The following is a 13345-nucleotide window of genomic DNA, read 5'->3' as shown; positions in this document are numbered from 1 at the left end:
TTAAAAACAAAAATATGATAATGGCGCCAGTTTCCATTGCAAGAACCTCCTTAATGCTGTTATGAATAGTACATAAAATGCAATCAGAAAAAAAAAAAAAAACAATGCATTTATTACAAATAGCAATCAAATCATACAATGCATCCCAAATTCACATTCTTTGGAAAAATTATAGAAAAATAGCAATCAAAGTAGTTTAAAATTGATCATCTGCCATTACTTACTCCTGCAACCTCAAAAACATAGCTTTCATCATATATGTACAGAGTTACAATCTATGAAGCATTAAATTATCAACACATGCACGAGTGCGCGCACAAATACAGAGATGGGGTGAAAACCTCGTGTCCATGTGAATGAAGCCATTCACAGGCAACTAAGACAGAAGCAACAACTCCTGACTATCCAATCTCTAGAAGTTCCTTTATTTTTTGACCAAGTTCCTCCCAAATCAAGTCCATCTACAAAACAGATTGAAAAATTTGTGAGGAAATCGCCAATTATTTCTCACAAAAATAAATTATTCTTTAGTTTCCACTCATGTGCACCTGAAAGATAGTCATAAAATATCAACGGGCAAAAAACATTGTAGCTGTGTGCAAAAATATTACTAATGCAGAAGGTATTATTTCTATTTACGAGAAACAGAAGGGACGAGGATTGCCACTACCCCGCCCGGCTCTAGCCATAAATGCCCAATTATGTGGGTGAGCCCGCTATAATATATAAAAGCCTTTTCGCTCTCAATTCATCCTCTTCCTAAAGCAGCATGCATTGCAGGGATAAATGATAAAGTAGCATGACCAAATAATTTTATTTGAAGGACAAGCAACAGTAAGACTGAAAAGATGAGCACAAAAAGATACATATATGTATGGCAACATGTCAAGTTAAGACATAAAAGGAGAAGCGAATCTAACAAGCCAACCTGCAGCATTGCAAATAAGATATTCTGAAGTGCGCAATTCTTTAGCTTCATTTCTATGTCTCTGGTTCATACGCCGAATACTGTGCACAACATGTGAAAAGGCCAGCTTCCTTAAAGCTCTGTCCCCTAGGACTTGAAGTTCCATAAACAGCGCAAGAGTTTCTCCGACATCAACAATCTGTGAAAGAAAGATATTGGTCATAGATGGTGATCAAGAAACCTAAAAACCTATAATAATTAAAAAATCATGAAACCTAAAAAAAAAAGTACAACTCCTGCAGATGATGCATCGTAAACAAAATCATGAATGTATAATCTCCATCATTATTTTGCAAGCCCAGGAGTTTGCTCTTTCCAACTGATATTAACTTGATGTGCAGTAACCAATACATGAATGGAAATGAGTTTGGTTAAGGTCCAAAACAATCCCCCAAAATTGAAATTAGGATTGATTGCGGTTCCAATTGAAAAACATGCAGTTTGGTTTCAGGGTTTAAAATATCAGCCTATAAGAAATGTATGGTGTATTGGTCTTCACTGATGTGAAAAATCGATCCAAGAACACAACGTTAAAAAAAATAATAATAAATAAATAAATAAATAAAATGCATATTTTGTTGCTTACTAAATCCTTAACAAAGGATTGTTTTGTTTTGTTGTTGCATTGTCATATACCGAAATCACCATTATCAAACAGTCATTAAAAAAAAAAAAAAAAAAAACCTTATGTTCCTAGAACATGGAAACTGGACAAAAACACGACAAATGTTAGAAGCTTCAACCTCATCCAATAGCATTGTAGCCGTGTGCAAACATACCAACTTATAAATGGCAAGACAGACTATATGGCAAAGTGGAAGATTATATCCATCCACGGCCTTTTGGGCTTACCCCTGGCACTTTTATACTCCTCTACTCGTACCAACCCATGTCTCTAACCGGTGTGGTTCTTGATTCTGATACTATGTGCTAAAAATCATTTCCAACCATGATTAGGACCCAATATGAAGTACCCATCTAAATATTATTTGATTACATGCCCTTGGGTCCTTTGCTGCTGGTTTCATACACCAATAGGAATTGGAATGGGTTTTGGAGGGGTCTAGAATATCAGGTTGCAGGCTCATGTTTGAGTCTACAACCAGATTTAGGTCAGTAAAAGCATGGTTTTTCAATATATAATAAACATAATTGAAAATTGTTGTGACTCAATTATGATGTTTGTATGCCATCTCAATCCTACAATGAAAATGACTTGCCTCAAAAATCAAAGTTGATACGACCCAATATGAATATATATGGAAGTTTTTAGGTGGTTCTTTATTATTTTTCATAGTATGATGACCTACCTGGTTGTCAGATCGACCAGATTTTGGAACTTCCCATTTTCATGGGTGGGACTAGCTTGCTAGGCAGGTTAGATGTCATACAAAAACCACGATGGACCTTGCACACAACTAGGTGGATTAACAAAAACCATGGTTCCAAATAAAGATAAAAGCCTTTCATATAATATATGTTAGAACTTGTCTTTAATAATTTTAGACGTGTGCGGATGCACAGAGACAGATCGAGTGCGTGCGCGCACATTAGTAATAAAGCCAAGTCAGTCATCATCATCACTTTAGATAAATTCAGCAAAAATCAAGATTTTCTGTCATGCCCCAAACTCGGAAACAGAGCTCACAAAATTCCCGATCGCCGAATCTGGTGCCGACAGCCTCCGTAGTACCCCATTCTCGGCTCCCAGCATCCATACACCAGATTTCGATCCTGAGATCCTACAAGGAAGATTTTCAAATGTACATTTAACTCGTAATAAGCATAACCACAAGTTTACCCAAATCACAAAGGCAACATTATCATCACATAGCCACTAATATAAACAGTTGAATACAGTGTTGAAAGGGAAATACATATGTCAAAAATCAAAGATCTACAAGCCCGCTGCACGCTCTAAGCTCAATGCTACTACAACCTAACGCCACCTATACGCATCTATCGTGCATAAGCTTATAAAAAGCTTAGTGGGTGGTGAAAGTGTGTGCACAAGGTAAATGCCAAGTACGCAATATCAAAGTGATCAGAGTAAGCGGAAGTACTGATAAGTCTATGAGTCATACAATATCAGGGTACACAATGCAAGTCAGTTATGCAAATGAGGAGTCAAAGCTAGCCAAATATTAGATGCCGAGGATACAATGCCACAAATCATACAATATCGCAATAAGCGAAAATATACTGACAAGTCTATGAGTGTCATTAGCCGTACCAAGGCTATACGATGCAAGGCATGAGTACTAATGGCCATATCAATGCAGAAACATAGCAACCCAAAATGCTAAGTACTGCAGATGCAATATAATATGTGGTGCGAATGAAATGACCAAGCTGGAGTAAAGTCGGGATGATAGTACGTAGTATCGCAGGCTATGAGGTCTATCACAAGTGACTTCTATCCAAACCAGTCACATACCTAAATTTGAATAGTCAGACTCAATGTGGTAAACTCCTGATCTCAGGTTAGTCGCGCGCCCAACCGAATCCTGGCCATGCGAAGGTACACAACAATTAGTTACGCACCACCAGCCTGAGTGGATAGTGAATGAAACAAATGCATGAGTATGCAACTCTTACCCAATAAGTCCACATATCAGTACGGTTCCTCTCTGAAAAATCACCGGGGTCTATTACACTCCAAACCAGATTGTCACCCCATCGCGCGCAATAAGATGAGTGGAAGAGACCTCACTATCCGCTTGTCAATATCGGGCTCGGCTCGTCGATAGCGGACCCATTCCACGAGCTGGTCAGACTCAACCTAGCATTGCCCCCTCCTCTCGGGCGGGTAAGGCCGTACCCCCTTCCAACCGACCAGGACACAGTGGGAGACGCGGCCTAACGATATATGGCCCTCATGCACTCATGCATCCACTCGGTCTAGACGTTGGAGTAACCTCTAGAACCAAGAGGGTTTAGGGACTTTCACCCAGGGATATCTATAGCACCCCATGTAGAACAGATTTCTGGTGTCCCATCTGGCCATCCACGATATGCCTATGGAGGCTACGGCCCTGATGTCGCTAGGGCGTACGGTGGTCATGTCACACAAATGCGAGATACATGAGTCACACAGTCCAATCATGCATCAATCCTGCACATGTCATGCTCTCATGTGGGGCAACTCCGCCTATCAAGAAGCCCCATAAACAACCTGCCCTATGGCATATGCAATGGTCAATCACATCTCATAACAAACATGCAGATGATGTGTATGGGCATGTATTATAATACTATGCTATTACATACTCATAATCGGTATCAATAACCGGCAATCAAAATCGGCCTCGATAATCGAGGTCGGCCTCAACAATCAGAATTGACACTCAGAATCGGCCTCGATACTCGGCCTCGATAATCGGAATCAGCCTCGACAAATCAGAATCAGCAAATCGGCCAAGTCAATCGGAATCAGTAATCGGCCACGATAATCAGAATCGATCGATAGTTAGAATCGACAAATCGGTCTCGTCAATCGGAATCGGTAATCGGTCACGACAATCGGAATTGATCGATAATCAGAATCGGTAAATCGGTCTTGTCAATCGAGATCGGCAATCGGTCAATCGAAATCGATCGATAATTAAAGTCGACAAATCGGTCACATCAATCGGAATCGGCAATCGGCCACAATAATCAAGGTCGATCGACAATCAGAGTCGGAAAATCGGTCACGACAATCGGATCAATCGATAATCAGAATCGGCAAATCGGTCACAGCAATCGGAGTCAGTAATCGGTCTCGATAATCGAGATCGATCGATAATCAGAGTCGGCAAATCGGTCACGATAATCGGATCGATCGATAATCAGAATCGGCAAATCGGTCACGACAATCGGAGTCGATAATCGATCTCGACAATCGGGATCGATCGATAATCAAAGTTGGCAAATCGGTCATGACAATCGGATCGATCGATAATCAAAATTGGCAAATCGGTCACAACAATCGAAATCGGAATGGGCCTAATAAGGTCTAAGGGAAGGTCACAATGTGGACATCCAACCACCATTACCCATCAATGTGGACATTCAACCAACATTGCTCCCAAGGAGTGGCCCACATAGGGTTAAACATATAGTGGGCCCATGACCTCACACAAAGGCCTAACACACATCACTATGAGCCACTTCGCACGAGCCTAATATACATCACTATGGGCTGCTCAAATGGGCTTACTACACATCACTATGGGCCACTCAAATGGGCCTAATACACATCAAGAGGGGTCGGGACAACGGGCCTCATATACATCAAGATGGACCCATCGAAATATCATCTAGACCCCACCACAAATAATAGTGGAGATAATGATTTCGCCGTTTAAACAGTTCACAGGCCTACCATGACGTTTATTTTCCATCTAATCTGATCATACGATCACAAAGACCTGGATCAAGAGGAATAACAAATATCATATTGATCCAGAACTTCTGAAATCCCTAAGGGGTTTCAATGGTAGGCGTTCAACTCTCCACTATTTTCTTCAGTGTGGTCCACCTGATAGATCTGCCTCATTTAGTGGAAGGACGGTTTAGATATAACGCATACCTCATGACCAAGGTGGGTCCCCTGGACGGAATGACGTGGATGGAAGTCATACATCAGGTGAGTCAACACCGTCCCAGCTGGACGGTGTAGGTATAATACATACATCATTAAGGTGGACCGCACAAATAGGCGGTGTGGATCAATCCCACACGCTGCACATGGCAGCTATATAGTTGGTGTGCGGTGGAACAACCAATCCGTTTCCCATATGTACATCAAGGTAAGTCCCATCGTCCAAGGACTGGATGGTGGGGATACATACATCTCGTGGGTCCCACAAGTACATCACATGGGCCCATAGCTGGACAGCATGAATGAAACACAAATATCATGGTGGCGTCCCACACCTACCCAGGTGGATGGTGTGAATACAATACATTATCAAAGGTAGGGCCTACCATAACATTATTTTTCACTGATCATAAGGTCACAAATACCTAAATTAAGTGGAAAGAAATATCATATTGTCCCAAAGCTTCTATGCGCCCAAGAGAGTTTCAAGGGTAGCCGTTCAACCCCCACTGCTTACTATAGTGTGGTCCACCTGATACCAGGATCTGCCTCAATTTTTTTGTCTCAAGCCTTGAAACGAGCTCACCAAATGAATGGACGGTTTGGATGAAACACGCCCATCATGGTGAGGCTACTGGCTATCCAGTAAATGGACGGCCCAGATATAACATAGGAAATGGTGGGGCCCACAGCATTTGCTGACGTCCCAAATCACATCAGCTGTATAGCTGGTGTGAGATACACCAGCTAATCCATTGTCCAGCAGGTGGGTCCCACGTGGGGCCCACCAAATGCATATATATATATATATATATATATATATATATATATATATAAAACAACGTCCAGAGGCTTGGAATGCCTAAAATGTACGGTGAGGATTTATACCATACATCAAGGTGGCTACTCCAAGCTCCTGCCCACCCCCAGCAAAAAGGATGGACGGTTTAGATAAAACCCGTACCTCGTGATCAGGACCCACACCAGCTGACGTCAGAGCAGCTCCAGCTGCTGGCAGCAGCAGATGAACGGTTGGGATTTAACACATACATCAGGGCTGCTCCCACCGTCCAAGGACTGGATGGTGAGGATCTGATGTGAGGATCTGATGAATACAGCGGTGGGGTCCACGTCCTGAGCTGGACGATTGGACGGAGTGATGCAAAACACCTACATCTGGTGGGTCCACACGTGTGGCCCACCAGTCCATCAAGATGGACGAACGAAGTGGATTTATCAATCCAGAAAGCAGCGTTCGCTGCAAGGGCCCACTGTCCTAGCCTTCTACGGACGGTGTGGTCAACACCCCATCAAGGTGGGTCGCACCGTCCATATGATTAGACGGCGTGAATATAAAACACATTAATCAAGGTGGGTCCCACCTGCCCACACGTGTGGGGTGGGCCCACACCTCAAAGCAGATGGTGGCGTGGATATCTACCACATGCATCAATGGTGTGCACCACCGTCCAGCGTTGCTGGACAGTGGATACAACACATACTTCAGGATCAGCACCCACATCCACCGTCCAAATGGATGGTGCGCATACATACATGACATAAGGGCCTGCACAGCACCGTCGTCCAAATGGACGGTGCAGATGGCGAACACACATCACGGAGGGGGCCCACGTGGTAAGTGGGCGGTATAGGTAAAACATATACCTCATGCAGGGTCCACTGAATTTGGTGACGCCAGAGCAGCAGCCGTCCGCTGCAGTAAGATGGATGGACGGCATGGCTCCAAGCATCAAGTGGAGTCCCACCCACACATGTGGGGTGGCCACGCAGGAGGACAGAGTGGATACACCACATGCATTAATGGGGGGCTCCCACAGAGCATGGTGACATTGCTCAGCAACCACGTCTAGCTGTTGCTTTGGTGCAGCCCGCCAAAGCTCTGGATCATGCACCATTACAGGTGGGTGGAGTGGGTATAATACACCCATCAAGGTGGACCCCAACAGATGGCAATGAATGCACGCATTAGGTGGGCCATCAAACAATCAAAGAGAGAGAGAGAGAGATCGAAGTAGCGGAGCGACCCCGCCACTATGGGTCCCTCTTTGATACAAATCGTACATTAAGATGGGTCCCACCATATGTGGGCCCTCAAATCACAAAATCAAGTACTTGTGAACACCCACCTTTAATCTTCTTGGACCTCTTCTTCCATCAACGTATCCTAGAATTCCGAGGGATGCATTTCAACGGTGGAGATTACTATTGGATGGTTGAGATGGGAGATGAGAGGTAGGAAGTGGGCCACCTTAAAGCTTCTCCATGAGAGCTTGAGAAGCTCATATGTTGGAGCTTGTTTTGCTTGGGAATGAGTTTGAGAAATGAGAGAAAGAAAGTTGTAAGGAGAGAGGGAGGGATGGATGATGGAGTGATGGGTGAGGTAAGTGATGGGTGTGTAAGAGCTTTATTGACTTTTGAGGTAATTTGTGTAAGAAGGGTATGGGTTACTTTGACTTTAGAGTTGCTTTGGTAAGGGAGTGATGGGATATGTACTTGACATATGAAGTGATTGATGTGTACTTGATTGATGGGACATGTTATAAAGATTCTCTTGGGATTGCAAATGCACGGCGTTTTCCTCACACCGAACGCGGACCCACATCTCCTGACCAGGGTATCGGATCGGCGCGGGAGTCGCGGCGACGGCGCGGTCGCAAGGGTACAAGTCTCAGGTTGAGTCAATTCAAGTTGACGGCGTGTGACTAAGGGTCGCGCGCAAATACCGGTTAAGGGTCGAAGGTTGCCGGAATTTGACCGAAAAGACCGCGGAAGTTCATGGAACGGTACGATGTAGGACACGGGGCTTACATTTTGGACTACATACCTCATAGATGTCATCCTTCAGACGTTTACAATTCAAATTCACTGCTCCCAAAATGACAGCATGAGGCTGGTGGTCTATCATAAACTTCAATAGACGTTGTTGGTCATTTTTCTTGCACTGCTGCTCATTAGCACTTGGAGAGTAAAGACTGAGGGACCCTGTATACAACACATCCTGCATTTCTCCAGATGAATCCAACATCACAAAGTAGTTGCTGGCTTTCTAGGGCCCCAAAAACAGGCCATGACCCTTGGTGCAGGATCATCCTCAGAGCCAACATCAGTGTCTTTCCGCTGATATGGCACAATAGATACTCTATTCCACAACTGTTTCCCATATTCCATAAGCAGCAAGTTCTTGGCTCTTGCAGTCAAGAGGGATCGGGCTTCCTTTTCCATTGAAGGAAGAAGAAAACTAAAGAAATCATCCTTCAATATCAACTTCCGCTGCTCGTTCCAAAGCTGAGCAGACTTACTAACTCCATCACTAATGTAATAATTATTTGAATCACTTATTAACTTAGTTTGAATATTTTCTGGCAATTTTATGGTAACCTGAAGGAGTTTCTCTTCTTCCGCTTTTTGGATAAGAAGCCACTGTGCATCTTTTAATCGATAGAATGGCTTCTCATCCAACCACTTGACAGTTGGAAACTGATGAAAATAATCTATTGCAGTTTTCCCATCAGGTGTAGGACTAGTTGAGACCACAGCTTGCTCCATGAATATACTGCGAACATGTTTCCTGGCAGATGGCTCACAGCTGATCTCTACTGCCGCCTAGAGCATGCAAAAAAAAAGAGATGAAAATGCTAAAAATGTCAAGCACAATATGCTGTAAATTCCACATGGATATTGAAACTTAAAATTTAGGGCAACAATAAAGTAGAATTCATACCATGTGCCTGGCACCTTTGAGCACATCTTGAGGAGTCTCAAACATCGTGCAAGTAAAGTTCGCAGCTATTTCATCAGGAGTTTCCTTGGCATTTTCCAATTCATCCACCCGCTGGAATCAAGTGAAGTGGGGCATGGTTACACTTTATGTTCAAAGCCAATGCAAGGTTGTGATAAGAATATACGTACCATCTTTTCCAGGTTTAGGAGCAACCCAAATTGTTCTGAACTAAACCCAAACTTGTTTGCTACCTCCCATAGACCAGCCTTACTACAAATAATATACAGAGATTTTCGTTTTGGCCTCTTAAACTGCCCGTCTTCCACTTCCACTTCACCTGGAGGGAAATGCAAATTAAATTTGGCATCAACATCATCAACCTCTCTTTCGGATTCAACAACCTTAAGAGACTCAAGAATTAGAGTCGAAAAGTTGCTGATTCAATGCAAGCCTCATCTCATCGTCAATCCTTCGAGCTTCTTCCTGAAAGCGCTTATTGTAGTACAACTGAAGAGCATTCTTCCGCTTTTGAAGCAGCAACCACTTTTTATCAAGGTTCTGGACAGCCCAAAGTTTCTGGAAAAGGAAAGAAGTAGCAGTTATCTCTTCAGCACTCCATGAGCTCATAATGCAATAGTCACACTCTATGCATGAGCAAGAGAATTACCTTGTGCCACTTCAACTTAGGCATTCTCTCAGCTCTATCTTCACCATCTGCCAAATCTTGCTCAGGGTCTTTCAGTAGGCGAAGGCAAAGCTCCTTCCGATAAGTAGCAATAAAAGGAATCTACAATATTGGATTCGAAATTGCCAATATCACTCTCAAACCATATGTTAATGTCAAGAATCTTCCAAAATGTAAAACAATGAAGCCTTACATCAAACTTCTAGACATGTAGCATCCCTAATACATTTCCAATGTCTTCCTTGTTAATTTCATCCACAAGAAGCATGTTGCCAAAAAATGGGGAACTATCAGAGACAGTTAGCTGGTTATATATCCAGGTGCTCTCTTCTTCTATGCTTGAGAGAGAGGGGCAATCAAGGATGGACCCATTTGATGGATTGCCCATATTGAGGGTTGGGACCAACCAAACATTGTAAGGATAATTCTCAACAACTTGCAATGCATGGTTATTGAAATGCCTAAATTATTTGTATGTCCCCAATCCAAATGACCTCCTAATGTTATTTGGATGTCAATGTTTCCAAAAAAAAAAAGCATTTTATAAAATGTCAATATGGTATAATGTAACTATCAGTGGTCCATCTTTTCAGCCCTACAAACAATATACCATGTCTTCAAATCTTCTTATTAGAATTAGACTTTGATTGGAGGTTAGGATCTTCTAAACCCAAATATATTTGGTCATGGCCCATTCACTTTCTTGTGTTTCACTTATGGATTTCAATACAAAGAAACTGACTTTCAAAAAATAAAAATAAAAAATCAGGCCAAACACAAACTCAAGTGAGCTACAACACAGGGAACAATGAGGGAGGATGCCCCACCTCAAAAACATATCATAGTGTCATTTATTACAAACACTGATGATTACGATGTCTAAACACATCTTTATGCTGCAATTGTTTTTCGTTCTTGTAAAATTTATCGAACTTCTGGTTACAGTCAACCCTCAATAGATCAACTTCAAATCTTCCAGACTCCACAGGCCAACCTTATGCAACGTTGTTTTCTGCTCAATCTGCAACAGCACCCGTTTTTCATCATTCAAGTGGATAGATTGTGCTGGAATTTTCCACTTTATTTTACCCATTGGTGTATGGGAGTATCATGGGTGAATGTAATGATTGTTGTTAGGAACCGCTTCATAACATTCATGGAAGCTTCAATGTCTCAAACATGCCTGGCTCGCTCACATCACGAAACTCAGCAATAGGTGGTGTCCCTTCAAGTAGGGTACAACAACCCACAGGAAGCCTTTTTAGTGGACGATTTGCGTCAAACAATCTGCCTGTGGCTCTCTCTCAGGTGCCTCTATAATTTTGCGTGTTATATACAGCATACAATAAATTCATCTATAGTGGCAACTCAATTTGTCATTTTTCAGCTTCTTTTCTCTGTTGGGTTTTATAATCTGCGAATGTTTGATTCATGCACATCTTCCTTTTGACATGCATATGTCTCATGGAAGTTCTCACGAACATTCAGGGGTCCCAAACAAAGGTGATATAAGTGTTGTAGGAAGCCCTGCATATAGTAGTAGCATGAACGGAATTGGTGGTTCTATTCCTGGGATTCCCCCAACCTCAACAGCTGTTGGTAACAGGAGTGTTGTTCCTGGATTGGGAGTATCTCCAATTTTGGGAAATGCAGGTCCTCGAATTACAAGCTCCATGGGGAACATGGTTGTGGGGGCAACATTGGAAGGAGCATAGGCTCTGTTGGAGGATTAACTGTGCCTGGTCTTGCATCACATGTAAATTTAACTGCTAACAGTGGATCGGGAGGTCTCGATGTACAAGGACCCAGCAGACTGATGAGTGGTGTGCTTCAACAAGGTAGTGGCTTCAATTTCATGAGAGAATCATCTCATTAGGTGTTTACAAAATAAAAATACAATTGCAGTTATTTTTGTCAAATTGCATTTCTTAGTGGCTCTCTTTGGTCTTTGCAATATGGATATCTTCTGAAAGAGAGATGTTAGTGTTCACTCCCCAAGTATAGGGTTGTGATGTAGTAATAAACTCGGTGAGACCGAGGTCGAATCCCAAGGGACTGAAACCTGTACGTTGTCTGAAACTAGGTAGAATTAGAACTAGACTACAACGGATTTTAAATTGATTATAATTTGAGGAGTAATGACGAAATATTAATATAAAACTTAAGAGAATCAGAAATAAGAAACTAGGGATTCAGAGGATCCACTTGTAGAGATCAGAGAAATCTTATGCCTGCATCAAGAATCATGGAAATTAAACTGAACTTACTTTGATCTAGTTTTCACGAGATGAGAGGTATATGAATTAGAATGGATTCCATTACAAAACCATGCCCAAGAGACAAAGCAAACAACAGAATTAAACTAATTACCAACCAATCAACAATGCATGAAGGTTAGGAAGGGTACCGTCATCCGACCATGGCCATGAGAAGATGGTGAACAAAAGGGCTTCCCGACGTCATAAACATCAAAAGGAGGAAGAAATACTCAAAGCCATCGCAGATCTATTGTAATTTCAGTCACAACAAACCATTAAAAAAACTGAAAGTATTCCTTTTAATTTGAACTAAAATCAACATCAGTCAATCTAAATAAGAGGCACAAGCAAAGTCTCTCCCATCAGACTACAAGCTTCACCTCTTAGCCCTAGCTAAGAGGTTCAGCCAGACATGGATGGCTAGATCTCTTAAAAAATAAACAAAATAAAGATAGTAGGAAAAGAAAAAAAACAAACTCTCTATCGGACGTCCACCAATTCAAGCACCCAAGCCGAGCTCCCCCTTCTTTTCTCATTCTCCCTTCTCTTTTCTTTCTTTTATAGAGGTAGGAAGGTCCGGCAGATGGCCTGCGCCGTGAGAGGGAGTTACGCACTCCTCTTTACGCAGCACTGAAACCCGGAGTTGTATAACTCTGTTTTACGCAGCAAAAACACATCCAACCTGTTGCGTTTGAATTGAATCCATGACGTATTTCTTCCATTCCCTGAGATCGGACGTCATAGGCACGGTTAAAATTGTCTTCTCCTCAATTTGGACGGTCTAGATCATAGATTCGACTGTGATCTTGCTCACATAATCGCCCACAGCGGGCCGGGCGGCGTCCGTGTATAGGTTCGCACTCACCTGCGCTGAGACATTCGGTGGGCCCATGATCAGCTTCAACAGAGAGATCCACTCCCTCTATTACACTCATGGCGAGAATTCGGTGCGGGATGGTTGGTTTTAGCTATGCTTTGATGCGGCCCACTGAAGTAATCAGGCTGTAATTGCTTTGGACGTTGCAAAATGAACTTCTTCTGACCACTATAGCAGGTACGTGTGTGTGCCTGGGTGTACGAGATCCCCGTGGTTTTGACCTTCTCGAGT

At 42.6% G+C, this 13345-nt stretch overlaps 1 non-coding gene and 1 pseudogene across 1 annotated transcript; one reads left to right on the top strand and one right to left on the bottom strand.

Moving 5' to 3' along the window:
- Window positions 1-10903: 10903 nt before the first annotated feature.
- On the top strand, window positions 10904-11855 carry LOC131251942 (probable NOT transcription complex subunit VIP2; annotated as a pseudogene).
- Window positions 10953-11030, bottom strand: LOC131252451 (small nucleolar RNA snoR35). The gene has a single exon (XR_009174471.1). It is a non-coding gene; the product is annotated as a small nucleolar RNA snoR35 (small nucleolar RNA).
- Window positions 11856-13345: the final 1490 nt, after the last annotated feature.

Source organism: Magnolia sinica, chromosome 7 (genome assembly GCF_029962835.1).
Source record: "Magnolia sinica isolate HGM2019 chromosome 7, MsV1, whole genome shotgun sequence".
In the NCBI taxonomy this organism is placed as follows: Eukaryota; Viridiplantae; Streptophyta; class Magnoliopsida; order Magnoliales; family Magnoliaceae; genus Magnolia; species Magnolia sinica.
The sequence above is the reverse complement of the archived record's forward strand: the minus strand, read 5'-3'. Positions and strand labels throughout refer to the sequence as shown.